Here is a 16,475-nt window from a genome sequence, read left to right as displayed (position 1 = left end):
TAATTTTACAGAAACATATCAATTACTTTCTTTTATGAAAATTTTTTAAAAATTCCTTGTACAGTGTATCCTTTTACTTATCTTTGTCATTCAGTTTAGGCAGACATAAAATCAAATGACTATTGGCCCATTTAAGCAGGCAGTCATTCATTTAAGAACAAGTGGCTGTTTACTTCGAATGGAGATAGGTGGTCAAAAGAGAGATCTTCGTTGCACTCCACCCCCATTCAGTGATCGATTATTATCTCTGTATAAAAGCACAAATGAGAGCAATAACTGTTGTGACGACTGTAGGGCACTTAAAAAGACCCTTAAAGTTCTTTCACACAGGTCAATACCTGTAGTCTCCTGAATAATCGCTCAAATGCGTGATTTCGGATGACTGTCGGCTGGTGTACATACAGCCAGCAACAGGACACTGAGAGAGGAGTCACTCGGTTGTTGCTAGTCCTTCTATTTCAGCTCACTGAAAAAGAACGACTACTGAGTGGCTGCTTGCTCAGTGTAAACAGGAGTCACTAAATATATGAGCAATTGCCTATTTACAGTGAATGGAGGCGGACAGGATGGAATGATACCCAGCTTACTCTGCCTCCATTCACTTGAACAACTATTGCTCCTGTGTAGAACACAGGAGTGATAGTCGATGGTACGGCAGTTGGGTACTTATGTGCCCAACAGTTGTACCATGTAAAAGTACCTTTAGTCAGGACAGGGTGGAGTTATTGTTTACTTTCCTATTGCCACTTTTTCACAGGTAACTGCTGAATATCACAAAAATGCACTAAGCGGGAGGCCCGTGATCTAGTGATGAAGTCTATCAGTGTAAGCGCTCTGCACGAGTGCTAATGATCTTAGCGTTGTCGTCAAAGCTCATGCAGTCGTTTACCCAACTGTTGGCCCGTGTAAAAGGGGCATAACAGCTAAAAGCAATAACTGTTAGCAAACAAAACTTTTAAATGTCTTGTGATATCCAGTAGCTGTGGGTAACAAGTACACCAGAGAAGTGAACAGCAGTTCCAGAGTGCACTTTTTAATATGTATTCATGCTGATAAGCTGTGACATATACCGTCACTTCTATTTGGCATTAGGACTATAAAACACAGACACATATCTACCCCAATCCATTAAATGTTTAATCTGTCACAAATCTCCAGCATGTACATCAGTTTTTCAAGAAAACTCTTTGCTCTTTGAAAAGTTTGACTAAGTGTAATATTTCTTTGTTTAGGAACTAAACTCCAAATAACAAGAAATCACATTTACATCCCAAGAGAAGAGATCAGTTCTTCTAACTCCTGAAACAATCAGCTCAATTCTCTCCTGTAAACCAGCATGTTGAAAGGGACAACATATTGAACCAGAATTGCTTAAGTGTTCCATTAAAATGCAAATAGGCATACATGCAATTTAAGAGTACTTCTTGAACTTGTTACTGGTTTATTAGACCTATCCTTTACTGAAATCTACTTACTGCAGTATGCTTTTAGGACGGGTTAATTCACGGCAAAAATATACTACGAATACTTGATAAGTACTAAACCTTGTGCTAAGGTACAAATTTAAAGTTCCAAGATATGTAGTATTGCATGTATACCAGGGCTTTCCAAAAAATGCACAATAACTTGACATTTTAGTGGATATTAAAAAGCTATGAAGTATTATTAATATGTGTGGCATGCTTATATTATTATGCTTATATTATGACATGACACTAGTGCACTACCCATTTACAGTGCTAATGCCTTCTTATGTGGCAGATGGGTATTCTGGTTTCTATTGCCTGTGTAATCTCTACTGGTTTATCGAATGTTTGAATAACAACCAACATAAAGACTACTGACAATTACAAAAAACTGTATAAGCTTCTGCCAAATATGAAACCCATTCTTTTGAATGGGGTCATACATATGAGCAATTTTTTCCTGCGGCATGTCCTATCTTTGGGCATTCCCTTAGAATGCCTTGCATCGCCCATTATCATTATTTTCAATGGAACCAGCACAGCATTGCACAGCGTATGAGGTGCACACGAGTGTGATGCGAGGTTTACCCATTGAGAAACAATGGGAAACACTCCATGATCCTCCGCTGTAGCTAAAAGCCACAGCGGAGGATCACTACTTCCCCAAAGTGATGCGAGGCAGTTTTAACACAAAAACTCCTTGCATCTGTGGGAACATCGCATGCTGGTGACTACAATACTGGGCCCAGTTTCCTGGCCCAATATCGCACTCGCCAGTGTGAAATTAGCCTTAGGTCATATAATATCTCAGCAAGTCAACTCAAGAACTATCACCATTTCACATGTAGCTTCCTAAAGGTATATCCGGGATTTAGAGACCTTTTACAGTGAATGGTAATTGTTCAGATTCTCACTGGATTGCGGGAATCTGAATGATAATTGCTTAGTGTATATGTCAACAGTGAGCAAATAACGTACAATAATTTGTTTGTCTTTCAGCTTCTGCAGGCATAAAAGTCAAATGACAATTTTTGCTTTTTTAAACAGACCATTGTTTATCTATGATCACTCTTCATCTGTGAAACAGGCCATTGTTCATCAGAATGATCTCCAGCTATTCCACCTTCATTCACTAAGGAATCCTTTGTGCTGTGTGAAAGAACAGGAACAATTATCATTGGAATGACTGTCGGGCATTGGGGTGCCCGACAATCATACCATGTGAAAGGACCCTTAGATACTGATGACCTGTCCTAAGGGTCCATTTAGATGGGTCTATTTCATGTCCATGTGCTGTTCATGTATTTCATGGACAACACACAGACTCATTATAGCTAATGTGGCTATTCACATGAGTACTCTTACATGAAGACTAATGGTCTGTGTGAATAAAAATTGCTCCATGTTTTATTCTGGTCCATATCATGGGTGAGAGTAGGACATGTAATGTCCACTGCCCCCGTCACTCAGAAAGCACATGATCGTTTGCCTGTGTGCCATCTGATGTGAGTTGCAACCAAGAATTTCAAGCTCAACTTGTATACACACCTCTGAATGGCCCCTTACGATAATTTGTCAATATCAGATTGTTGGAGGCATGATTCATGATACCCATGATGATCAGCTGTTTGAATGGCCCACAACTCTTGGATAAAAATTACCGCATATTCCTTAGCCCGTGATGTCATGTTCATGAATCACACAGCATTTCTTTAGCCCAGTCCCATTGAAGGGAATAGAAATGATGTACAATACCAGGCACAGCCACTACAAAATGTATGGTGCTGTGCCTGGTATATAATTAAAGAGACCATGATGCTTGGGTCACTACAAAAAGATGATCAGTGGTAGTGCCAGGAGTTGGACCACACCGATCTTATATTACTATCTCAAGGATAGATCATCAATATCTACGTCCCACACAACCCTTTTCATTAAATAATTTCAATCTTCTCAATTAGAACTTAGGTGACTGGATTACATTACATTTGATTACTGAAATGTGCAGGCCTTCATATTAACTCCTTTAATAGGGTCCATGTCCCCTTAATTATTCAATTAATGTGATTGATTACCTACATAGATAACTGGAGAAAAAATTGTACTACTCAACTTGCAGGTAAAATGTCTTAAAAAATTCCAAACAATAATTCAACCATTACATCTTGAAATATAGGTTTCAAAGAAAGTTAATGAACCCTAAAAGATTATTTAACTTCGATATTAAAGGGGTTGTGTAGGAAGAAATTAGAGAACTTACACTGAAGTACAATACAAAACAGTGCAGAAGAGGTGCTGTTTCTGGAAGAAAAAGCTGATTCTATATTCTAATCACAAGGCTGAATCACATTTATTCTGTATTATTCGCTGCTTTCATAGATTGTATCTTACACCATCTCATATTATAAAGAAAATGCATAGGGTTATTAAGTTTTGAGACTAAAAAGAGGATTATTCATACTCTAATGATATGCTATACACTATGTAATGATTAAATACTTAAAAACTAATTATCAGGGTTGAATTGGGGGTGATAGATGAATAGATAGATAGAATCTCAAGACTAGGTGCATATTTAGATTTCTTTTTATGTTTCGCACACCCATAAAGGAGACATATAAACCAGAATTTTTTAGGATCACATGGAGCATATAATAAATTTGGAACAAATCTTAAACGATACTTTACTACATGCAAATGTTATATAATTACGCGAGGTCATGACATAACTACTATTTGTTTAAAACTCCTGTTTGCAAAGTATCAAGAATGCTTAATTCTGGAAACTGCACTTGAAAAATGAGATGAAAAAGGCGAAATAACATAAAACAACAATAATACAGCCGAAACCTCAGCTCAACTATTAACCTAAAAGGTTTTGAATTTGATTTACAATGTGTTTCTTTAGTTTTGACTTTAATTATCTGCTTCAAGTTGTCAGGACATAACCATATCTTAGATTTGCATTGCATTAGGGGATCTTTCCTTCCTATCTCTTCTGATCTTGTCTTCTGAAGTAATTTAACACAATTCTAATTTTCTTTTGCATGCGGGGTGCTCTCCATCCACGGAAGTGAGTTATGTGTATTCAAGTGGCGCATCTTATGAATCTTGTTAAGCTTTACCGCCTTACAGCTCTCACTGACGGAATATTTAATCACAGAAATGAGTTGGCAGATATGATATACAATGTGGTTAAGCCTTGCAGCATGTGTCTTCACTGGCAATTGAGGAACAGGTGAATTTGCCATTTATCAGTCCTATCTTGACAGCTTTGTGTAACCTTCTGTTTTCTTACTTATTTATGAAGATTAAAGGTGCTTTAAATCAACACTTTGCCTGTAGATATATCATTTTTATTTCCAAAGTGGCCATTTTTTCATCATTTACATAGCCAGTAAAAGAGAGCTTCTCATTAAAACAAAAGCCAACTTTGGAAGAATGACTTCTGTAAAAAAAGGGCTTACAAGTTTACACTGATTAACAATTCTCAGATCTCACTATAAGCCAAGAATACTGCACTGATTAATCATGAGATATACTTTATAATTACTGCCTTTGCTTGCATACTAATGTTTACTAACCATCGCCAGCTCAACTTCTGGAGGATATAAAATCTAGTGAACTGAACAGGGTTTTTACACGGTCATTAGTTATACAATTTGTTGTTTTGGCTTGAGCTTCTCTGCACCAAACAACTGGATCTAAAAAAAAATTGATATCAAAGGGTATTTGCCCGTTTTAATTTATGCATCTATAAACATTTAGATATCTGATATGGTTTGACAAATTAAGGAGCTGTGGGTTGCATTTGTGAGGTTCATTAAAGGAGTTTTGTGGGCAATTTCTATTGAGGAGATATTCTCAAGCATGGGCCTGATACTTGGAGCATGAGTTGATCAGCTGTTCCAGGGCTCCCATTGAAATTAATGAAAGCTTTGCCTGCAACTATCAGCACTGGCCACTACACAGGGTGTAGGGATTTGCTTAAACTCCGTACACTGTGTTGTTGCGCTGACCGCAGGTACCCGAACAGCTGATCAACTAGGGTCCCGAAGCAGCAGACCGAAGTGACTGAACTATAGATGACCTATCCTTAGGATAGGTCATCAATAGGAATTGCCTGTAAAACTTGCACAATTATAAATTCTTTGTTTGGTTTGGCATATTCTGGTTTGAAAACCTATCAGGGAATTATGACTTTATAGATCACGGTAACATGTGTATGATCTTCATCTGTTAGCCAGAGCAGAATATCTCCCTCTTTGGAGGACCAAACTTGACATTCATTCAGGTCATATTAATGAGAACTGTGTAATGCTTAATTTTCTCTGTTATGGCCTTGAAGGAAAATGGAACACTTCTTGTTATGTGCCCCCCAGCCCCTGCAGAGTACAGCTGTTCCATGGGGTTCTAAGCAGGAGGACATCTTACGTAAATTGACCTTTTAGTGAACCTACAAAGACAAAATTTCTTTATTCACTAGCCCTTCTCCCTTGTTGATCTAAGTGCATATTAAACATCAGCAAGGATCTAAATATCTACTCTCATGCCAACCTTTTGTATGTGACAAAACAAGATCCTTGGCTGGCATTTTATAATCTACCATCAGTCAAAGAGTATATCTCACTAAAGGGCCATTCACATCTATAAAAGTGGGCAAGCTCAGCTATGACAAATTTTGGAAGTCATTCTGCTTGAAAGTGTTTGCCGGCACAGTTTATGCTAAAAACAGATTATGATAATATAATGTAAATAATCTTCTCTTTTCTCGTAAACGTTAGCCATTACCTAATTACATAAATAATTCCTCGAGTTCCTAAATGGAACCGTGTTCCTCACTGATACTACCACATCATTGCAAATAAATAGAAAGGAGAAGAGTTATAAGAACAAGAACTATAATACAAGACACAACTGTAATACTAAGCATCAAGCAAAATCTATTTTAGGATTCTTAGGCCAAGTCCTGCCACTTTTCAAAAAGTGGGTGGTGACAAGCATTAGGTGGCAAGGTTGCATGGACTATCACATTTGCTAGGATGCATGCCAGAAACTGGTATCAATTATATTAGAAGCCTATGCCAGCTCCTAATTGGCATAAGTTTCCATCTGCCACACAAATATACCATCAGATTGGGCCAATGTCTTAAGATGCTTGGGCTTCTTAATACATTTGATGCACACCTTACTCAGACCGGTGTATGAAATGTCAGTTTAAGTAAATATACCCCATTGTGCACATATAGCTATTCTTTGGGAGCAACATTAAATTTAAATCTCTTAACTGAATACTGTAAAAAGAAAATTGCAAGAAAAAATATAGATTGTGTTATAAGCAAGCGTACAGCTCAGAGTTACAAAGAACACAAAAGACATAAGTCATGTATGCCAATTTTGGGAATTGCATGAGACACAGCACAGTGTATCAGTTTTTCTTCTTTTAGAGTGTTTCTTTAAGGTTTGTCTCCATGTGGTGCTTTTTGGTGTTCCCAAATTAAAGCTGTAGTCTCCCATAGAGTCATTGCTTTAAGGGAGAATAGCTTCATAGCACAGCATCTGATGGAATACATCACTATTTTTCCCATGAAAGCCATATGAATATGCAAGATAAATCTTTGTATGTCTCGGTATGAAATCTAAGGCATGTAGGGGTACCGTATGGCTCCTAGACTACTATAGGTGTGATTATAACTCTGCATAACTCCGAACTTGTACAAAGCCAAAGTATGTATTATGGATAAAGCCTTATGGTGTTTTGCATGATAAATTCAGGACAAATTGGAACTTCTATCAAGAGGCCTGAAGTTCCTCTTAGAAGAACTTGAACTTTCCCCTTCGGAGCACTCCTGCTCAGTCGGCTGTTTTTGGCTCCTTTTGGCTGCTGAATACAGCTCCATATAGTGCTATATAAATGCTATATAGTACTATATGGGGCTGCCGGAAGGAGCTAAAAACAGCTGCCAGAGCAGGAGCGCTCCAAAGGGGAAAGTGGAGGTACTCTTTAAGGTTTATGAACATAGAATGTCTATATAATGGAGGGATACATCATAAATTGGTGACCAATTTGTTTTTCCCTGCAAATCCTATTTTAATGAAGCCATGAAAATAGTATCAATAATAACTGTACTAATAAAATAAAGTGTCACATTTATGTAGTAGAAGATTTTTTACATAACTACAGTGCATTCTTCAAGTTGTGTTGAGGATGGTGATAAAACATGATTCATAATTCTAAATTAATACAGTTGTAATGGTAATTAAAGATTCTCATTAGAAGGTACAAATGTCTCCCTTGTGCTAGCAGTAAAACTGCATTTGGGAATTCAAGTGGTTATACAAAAAATCAATAACCTGCCATTTTATAATTAAAAGACAAAATAAATGTTAGGGAAAAATGTGCTAAATTAGGAAAATTACTTAAGGAAAGATTGAAAATATTGATTTTAATTTACCAAATATGTGAACTCCCTGTGCCCTCCACAAGAAGACAATTAAAAGTTAGGTTGTTAATTCTGCATAAACTTGAAAATAAAATCAATAATTATGAGATTGGAGCACAGAGTTATTTTTCATTAAGACAAAGTAATTTCTGAAGATTTCTATCCCGCCAGGCTGAAACTTTAATTCTCATTTACTTGATTTGGTGTGCAATTGGTCTTAAGTACTATTAAACAAGTTATGTATTTTAACTGCAATGACAGATTTAAAACTTTAACATTTGCAATGTATAAGCTCAAATTTGTCTGTAAATATTTGCTATAATATGTCTAAAATAATTAAGCAAGCAGAGGGAAATGACACAGAATGCTGAAGAAAGTTACAAAACTTTCATTATACGGTGGTTTACGTTTTTGTTTGTTTTTCATGGAAAACCCCTTCAACTGGGCAGTAAGCTCAACAAGGAAGAAACTACACATTAAAATGGCAGTTAAAAGCAAGCACACATTAAACTACATATTTGCTTTTTTTAGCCATTTTGGTGCTCCAATACATTTTGATAGCATTTTAAAATCATAGAATTATATTAATATAACTGATTGACAGAAATAAAAGACCACATGGTCCATCTATTTTGTCCTTCTATTACTTTCTATTCATGCTGTATTTAAAAACTTCTTTTGAAGTGGTAACCAATGATTCTGCTGTACTCAAATATTTCAATTCTGCACTCCATTATTGTATTTTGCAGAAACTAAATGAGTATACCCCTCCTAAAATTCCAATGTTATCTTGCCTATCTAACGATTCATTCTGTATGGGTGTCATACACCTTTGCAATAAAAGGAAACAAAGAAATTTGGCAAGCACTACACAAATATATAAAATGCCTAACAATCATATATCCGGATGCCTCATATGTGTCTGACTGACTGAGCACAAAAGAGAAATAAAAGTGACACAAAATTGCAAGTGCACACCCATGTAATGAATCAAATCCATTTATTGATATAAAAGGGGTTAAAAAATAAATAAAAAACTACAATTGCATGATCAATCCACAGTTGACAACATAATAAATTGTCATTTGTGGATTGTCAATTATAACAACAGCCAATAGTAATTAATATAGATATTAATGTAATCCAAAACAGCCCCCAATCAGAAAATATATGAAGAATAATAGGAGTCTTCTTGAAGAACCATATAAAGTGCGAATGTGTATTTCAATATAACATATAGTGCATTTCAATGTAAAGCAATACAAAAGAAAATGAAGTCTATGAATGATTAGCAATATTATGCAAACAAACACAATCCTGCCAGGGAGCTGTAAAATAACAGGAAAATAGGCTATTGAAAGTGCTCCACCTGTATCACTACAATTGTTGCTTCATCAGACAATTCATACAATTATAGAGGAGCATGCTCTATAAGCTAATCACACCTTGTTTTGGGTCGAATTTCGCTAAAAGTTTCATTCGAAGCATACTCGAACCTCTGGTGGAGGAGTAATAAGGAAGAAGCATGGTTATTACTCTTGCCTTTTAGCGCTTGGATTCCTGATTCAAATCTGAGCAAAGACAACATCTGTATGGAGTTTGTATGTTCTCCCAGTGTTTGTGTGGGTTTCATTATAATAATAATCTTAGTGCTATTGACCACTTGTCCGTGTGTGACGTGTGAGTTAAATGCAGCGCCTGCTGCTTCTGTGGTGAGGGGGAATTGATACAGTTGCACCCGGGCCCAGGAGCCTTTGGGGGCCCATAAGGCCTCTCTTCTCTATATAGGGATCCCAGTACTATGAATAAAGCATTATAGTTGGAGGCCTGTAACAGGTTTTACATTGGGGCCCAGGAGCTTCAAGTTATGCCTCTGCATTAAGGGATTAAGAGAAGTTGGGGGACCCCAAGAAAAACTTTTGCACCCAGGCCCATAAGCCTTTAGCTACGTCCCTGATGCTGGGGTTCTAGGTTCATGTCTGACTATAGACAACATCTGTATGGAGGTTTTATGTTTTTATTGTGTTCTTCTTAACCGTGGTAGCTCAGTCATTAGCACTGTTGCCTTGCCAGTGTTTAAAACCTAACCAAAGGTCATGACTGTATTGGATTTTTTATGTTCTTGCTGAGTTTATTTTTCTCACTCTTCTATTTCTCTGGGAATGAAAGAATAAGTGTGGTGGCATTAGTTGCTGACTTGCAGCTCAGGAGTTGTAGGTTCACATCTGACCCAGAGTGATGGCTGTATGGAGTTTTTCAAGTTGATATTGCTTTTGATGAGGTTTGAACCTAGGACCCTAGTGCAATGCATGTGGCTAACCACTGAGCCTCATGCATTGGACTGGCACCACCACATGTTGAAAAGAGATGTCAGCAGAAAGCTTGCAGATGCTTTCTGTTTTCATTTTTTAATAAAACTGGATCAGTTGAAAAACCAATAGTGTGAACATAGCCTTATGCTGACTTCACATGGGCCTAAACGCATTTGTATGTGCCATTGCGCTGTGTATTTGGGGAATGAACAATCCTTTTTTCCGCATGCATCAGTATATTTTACTGTACTTTTTGCCCCTGTAAGGTATGTTCATGTGCAGGCGAACAAAGGCACACCAATTGAAATGGCTAATTATTTCCAGATATGCTCTCTTTCAAGTAAAATTAAGCAATGTTTCAAGCCTCTCCTTGCATATTCTATGTACATGTGCGCACCTCCCATTGACTTCTATAGGGTCCTTTGGTGTGCAAATACGCAGAAAAATAAAGCATGTTCTGGTTTTTTTTGCTCGACTGAAATGACCATGCAAAATACAGAAATGTGAATGAAGCCCTTAAAATCAATGGGTTCTATTTTCTGTATATTGCACACATACATTTTCGGCACGCAGAAACGCCCGTGTGAAGCCGGCCTAACACTTATGCAGCAATGCATAGTACAAAATGTTTGTAACTGCAATGTATAAAAAGTTACAGACATGTTATAAATTATGCACGCCTTGCATAGGAGATAAAAGTTTAATGTGCACTTTGTTTTCAGACTTTGTACCATAAGCACATCAAACAATTGATAAACTGCAGATATTTGGCCTTGCTATACACCTAGAAAATGAAAGAACGTTTTCTGGTTTAAATTTTAATGGATGAACAAAATAAAATATGGTATAAATAGAAATAACCAAAGAAAGTTGTCTATATCCATACATTACTCCCTAGATAACGTCTGATGGCCATATGCTTTTACCCCCAAAAATGGTACACAATACAAAACCGCATTATGCAGCATATTGTAGGTCACATAGTTCCATGAGGGATACCGTGTTAAGACCAACGACTGAAAACATGTATGCATATACTGGAGCAGACACATTGTATATGCAGATTGTGTATGGCTCTATTAGGGCGCCCACCCACTGGCGATTTTTTTTCCTTTGCGTTTTGTGTTTTTTCTCAAGAGCAATTAGAATTGAATGTGTTCCTGTCCACTTGCGGTTTTTGTTTCAGTCCGTTGCAATTTTTAACATAGGAACTGTCAGTTGCATATGTGTCCTTATTTTTCTCTTAATGCACCCATGAATGTCAATGGAAATTAACGGAAAAGGCGCGAAAAAGCCGTGAAAATACCGCAAAAAACGCACAGAAAACGCTGCGTTTTTCACACACGAAAATCGCAAACGCCAGTGGGTGAGCACCCTTAAAGCGCATTATCACCTTACTAGGCATCTGTGTGATACACATGCTACATACAGTCATCTATAGAGTCCTAATGCTTAAGGCCTCATTCAGATGAGCGTGTTTTTTTTTGCACGCTTAAGGCCTCCTTCCCACGAACGGATTTACGCCGCATAATTCGCGGCAAAAATCCGCTGCGTTGCCCGCTGCTATTAGGTTCTATTGAACCTAATAGCACAATGCTCACGATGCGGAATTCCACCGTGGAATTCCGCACCGTGAAATCTCCCGTCCTCACCCGCGGCATGCTCTATTTGCCGTGGGTGTACGCGCTGACGGCTTCCATTGCAGTCAATGGAAGCCGTCCGTTCACGCTATCTCCCGCTGTAACACAGCGGAAGATAGCGTGAAAACGCTTTCCCGCCTACCGCCGCCGCGTCATATGACGCGGTGGGCGTGTCACATGACGCGGCGGCAGTAGGCGGGGAAGCGTCTTCACGCTATCTTCCGCTGGTAAATATGGGGTCTCTGGGGGGGCGCCGTGACGGGCTTCGCCGCGGAATATTCCGCGGCGGATCCCGTCACGCTCGTGTGAAGCCGACCTTAGTGAGGAAATAAAAACGCTGCTCACATGAGTGCAAAACTCATGAACAGGCAAAGTTTGCGCATGAAACTTTGCTTTTCACTAGAGCAGCTGCTCCACGATGGTCCCCTCATCACTGAACACTGTGACTGCACTTGGGGACTGCAGTGGGAACAAAATAATCCCCTGCATAGCTGTATCAGCTGTGGCAGAGGACCGCAATGCTATCCCATTGATTTCAATGGGGCCGGTGCTGCTGCCGGCCTACTAAAAGCAATGGGATGAAGGCAACCACTGCAGCGATGATTTTCGGGGAAGGGCTTGAAATATAAAAATATAAAAATCATCCCTAGCTGAAGAAACCCCCTCCCCCAAAAAAACATTAACTCACCTAGAAGTCCTGTCTGGCTATTCTCCCCATCCCTGGCAGTCTTCTGTATTCTGGTGGCCGGGGATTGAAAAATCCCTGCCTCCAGAAAGTGCTGCCTCTGATTGGCTGAGCGCTGTGACCAATCTGAGACAGTGCTCAGCCATTGGTCACACCACTCAGCCAATCAGAGGCAGTGCTTTCTGGAGGTTGGGAGTTTTCAATCCCTGGCCACCAAAATACAGAAGAAGACTGCTGAGGATGGGGAGAAGAGCTGGACAGCGCTTCTAGGTGAGTTAATGTTTTTTGTTTCTACAGCTAGGGATGATTTTCAGGGAAGGGATTATATTTCTCCTCATCACTGTGACAGGGACAATTGTGCACATATAACCGAGCATCTATTACAACCATTGGTTCACTATGGTGTGTTCACTTGTCCGTGTTTACAGGCGGTCAAACACACATACCTGCAAAACATAAAACATGAGTGCACCGTAGGTCCGTGGTGCATGCCAATATTCCCCAGCGGCAAGACCGCTTGTCACTGAACACTGTGACAGCACTGTCACAGTGTTCAGTGATGAGGGGACTCCCCACAGGGATTAACGAAACCCTTCGGGAGTCCCCTCATCAGGGATGAAGGAGTTAACAGTGGGACATTTAAAAGGTGCTTCTGGCCAGAAGCACCTTTTAAATGCCCTGCTGTCCGCAGTGGGGAAACGGTTCCGTGCGCAGGAGTTTCCATTAACTCCTGCTCCCATAGGAGTCAATGTAATCTCCTGCAAAACATGCACCTATGTCCTATCTTTTTTAGGTGCGTGCTGTTTTGCGCTTCAAATTCCGTGCATATGAACGCTTCTATGCACGCACAAAACACACGCTGGTCTGAATGAGGCCTGAAGGAGTTGTCCAGGGTTAGAAAAACTTGAATGCTTTTTTCCAAACACAGCATCACCCCTGTCCATGGATTGTGTTTGATATTGTTGCTCAGCTCCCACTTACCTCAATGGAGTTGAGCTGCAATACCAGACACAAACCCATGGACAAGGGGGGCGCTGTGTTTGGAAGAAAGCAGACATATTTTTCTAACCTTGGAAAACACCTTTAAAAAATTACTACCTACGTATTATTTTCATTTTGATATAAAGGTAAATCTTCATGCAGAAAAATAAATATTTGAGCAGAAAAAGCAAGACTATTAACGCAATGTGAGAGTTGGCAAAAACTGGAGCTTTTGTTCTAGTACCAAGGGTTGTGAGCCCTCCATTCACGAAGAGTTAACTAGAACAAGATTATAGCAAATTGATTATATTGTTGAGCACTTAATAATGCTGTATCACAGAAAATGAAAGTGCTGTATAATTTCATCATCCATAAATTGATATCCTCCATGCTTGCATATTTTTAAAGGTCTGAAAATGCATAATCCTCTTTTAAGCTTATTTAAATGTTATGCAGCATTATAGATCTTGCATCTCAAATGATATGATCGCTACAGTTCCATTTTACAAATATCTTCTATTTTGCCAAAAGGGGTCAATTCAGGTTTAGTGCCTTTATCAAGTTACACAGATAGCCATCAAGAAATGTCCCACTACATCACACCAACATCATATAGCCTCATATGAACATTTGACATATTCCGAAATATGCCCTGAGACATAAAGAACAAAATGAAAAGCATCACTTTATATGCATCAAATATTCATTTGATATGTTGGCTTCAAGAACAAAACTGCTCTGTATTGTGTCTGTGTGTACATTAATCAGTCTGGGAGCATAGATGTAAAAATTATACAGAATTTGGCAGAATGATCAGCGCTCTCAAGAGTTTCAAGCAATATTAAGAAAGAAAAAACTGCCTATATTTGAATGATGTCAATGACTTCGCGTTTGAGAAAACCAGATTTAGATTTTGTATACAATGTATTCACCAAATTGTGTCAGAGGTATACGTTGAGGATGTATATTTCCAAGGGTAAACAGTCATGGATGTCATATCCTATAGGTTCTCATGATAAAAAAAAATGTATATGGCGTAATATTGTACTTTTTTAAAGTGGCCCTCAATCTGCTACATTTTCATATACAGTTGAAGAAATGGTATAATGATGCATACTACCCTGACGGAGGCCAAATAGATAGGAAAGGGGTGGAGCAAACCCAATGTGTATGAGGATCCAGAGCCCGGTAGGATGTCCGGGAACCAGAAGCCTCAAGGAGCTGAAGAAAAACAGAGTATAGATTTGCGTGAAAATTGACTTCACTAGGAGGTGCTGTCAACCAGATAAATCTACCAACTGGTGGACAAAATGGAGTGCATGGAGAAACAATACTGGTAGTCCGGTGTGCTCTCCAATGAATTTCAACAGGCAGTGGGATAAGATTTATCCAATGACCACTCTCCTGGTGTTCCCTGGTAGGCTCACAGTGTCTTCTGGTAACACCAGCCCTTTTGGGTTTATTCTCCAGCCCAAAGAGTTATGCCTAACCCAGCTTGACTGATGAAGGGGCCTACCCCGAAACGCATATTTGCACAATAAAAAGGGAAGTTGGATAAATCTTATCCCACTGCCTGTTGAAATTCATTGGAGAGCAGCACCGGACTATGTTCTCAGCATATACATAAAATGTGATGCACAAATACACTCTGCACTTAGCCATACTTAGGTTTTACTTAACATAGAGTGCTATATATTATTAAGTATGTGGTATATTTAAAAGGGTTCTCTTATCAGAAAAAAAACCTTCAGAATGCATCCCTCAAATGAAAAGTTGATCTCTCCAGGCCCCACTCTTGGCACCCTCAGCAAACAGCTGATCTTGTCCAAGGAAGTTGTAGCCAGCCAGGAATTTCCCGTCTGGTGGCCAGTTAAGGAAACATTTAATGTTACAAGAGTTTAGGAGAAGACTAGGCGTCAATTTAGAGCACTACAACATTACAGGATATAGACATTAAATAGTCATAAGCGTTGCTGATTTAGGGATCTTCCGACTGCCGGACTTGGAAAGGAACCTTCTCTGAAGAATGTCGATCCAGGGATTATTCTGACTGCCACAATAGAGTCGGGAAGGCTTTTTTTTCCACCAGGGTGGGGAAAATTGGCTTCTGGCTCATTGGGAGTTTTTTGCCTTCCTCTGCACCAACATGGGTGGGCGGAAATAAGCTGAACTACATGAACAATTGTCTTTATTCAGCCTAGTATACTATGTTACTATGAAAGATAGCTGTTCAGATGCATGGCTGTTTATGTAATAAAAAAGATGGCTCAAAATCTTCCAGAATGGTTGTCCATACTGGCTCATAGAGGGGAAGGTTTCAAGCTGGGGACCCCAACCTATGAAATTAATGCATATGAGCATGTATTGTGTTCTTGGCATAACTCTTTTTAGTATCCTTGTATTTCTTGTCACATTATAAATGCTAGATTCTCAGAACTGTTGTAAGATCCATGGAAAATGAGAATGAAAATACATTTATCAAAATGATGCATGTTGGTGACACTAGCTATGTATGTTAGACACATTTCTCTTCTTTCATACTTGGCAAACATTCATACCAGTATTTTGTGCCAAAAAAATGGCACACATCTTTTAGAGCTTTCTCTACTAAGAAAAGTATAGATACCCATAACAGCAATTGTATAGCTGCAAATGTGTGGAAAATAATAAGTGTTTTAAAATTGTCAGAATTTGCAGTAGAACCATGTAAGCCCATTGTTTGTAAAAAAAAATCATCTCCCCACCTTCCTTACACAGAGGTCTATTCCTATCTGACAGATTTATTGCTGAAATTCCTGATAGAGTCTCATGTATCTGCATAGGGCTTGTACTATATAGTTTGGATAAATAAGGCATAATGTATAATAACACAAGTAATGCAGAAAATGTTTCTTCCATTTCCTTGTAATTTATTCTACATTATGTTAAGCAAGATGTGGCAAAGTGCC

The 16,475-nt window shown here is 38.8% G+C and overlaps 1 protein-coding gene across 3 annotated transcripts in view; it reads right to left on the bottom strand.

Moving 5' to 3' along the window:
* Positions 1-16,475, bottom strand: part of RBFOX1 (RNA binding fox-1 homolog 1) — a 744,520-nt gene that overhangs the window by 181,222 nt on the left and 546,823 nt on the right. The window lies entirely within an intron of this gene.

This window comes from Eleutherodactylus coqui, chromosome 8 (genome assembly GCF_035609145.1).
Source record: "Eleutherodactylus coqui strain aEleCoq1 chromosome 8, aEleCoq1.hap1, whole genome shotgun sequence".
Classification (NCBI taxonomy): Eukaryota; Metazoa; Chordata; class Amphibia; order Anura; family Eleutherodactylidae; genus Eleutherodactylus; species Eleutherodactylus coqui.
Note: the sequence above shows the minus strand (reverse complement) of the source record. Positions and strands in the feature narration are given on the sequence as shown.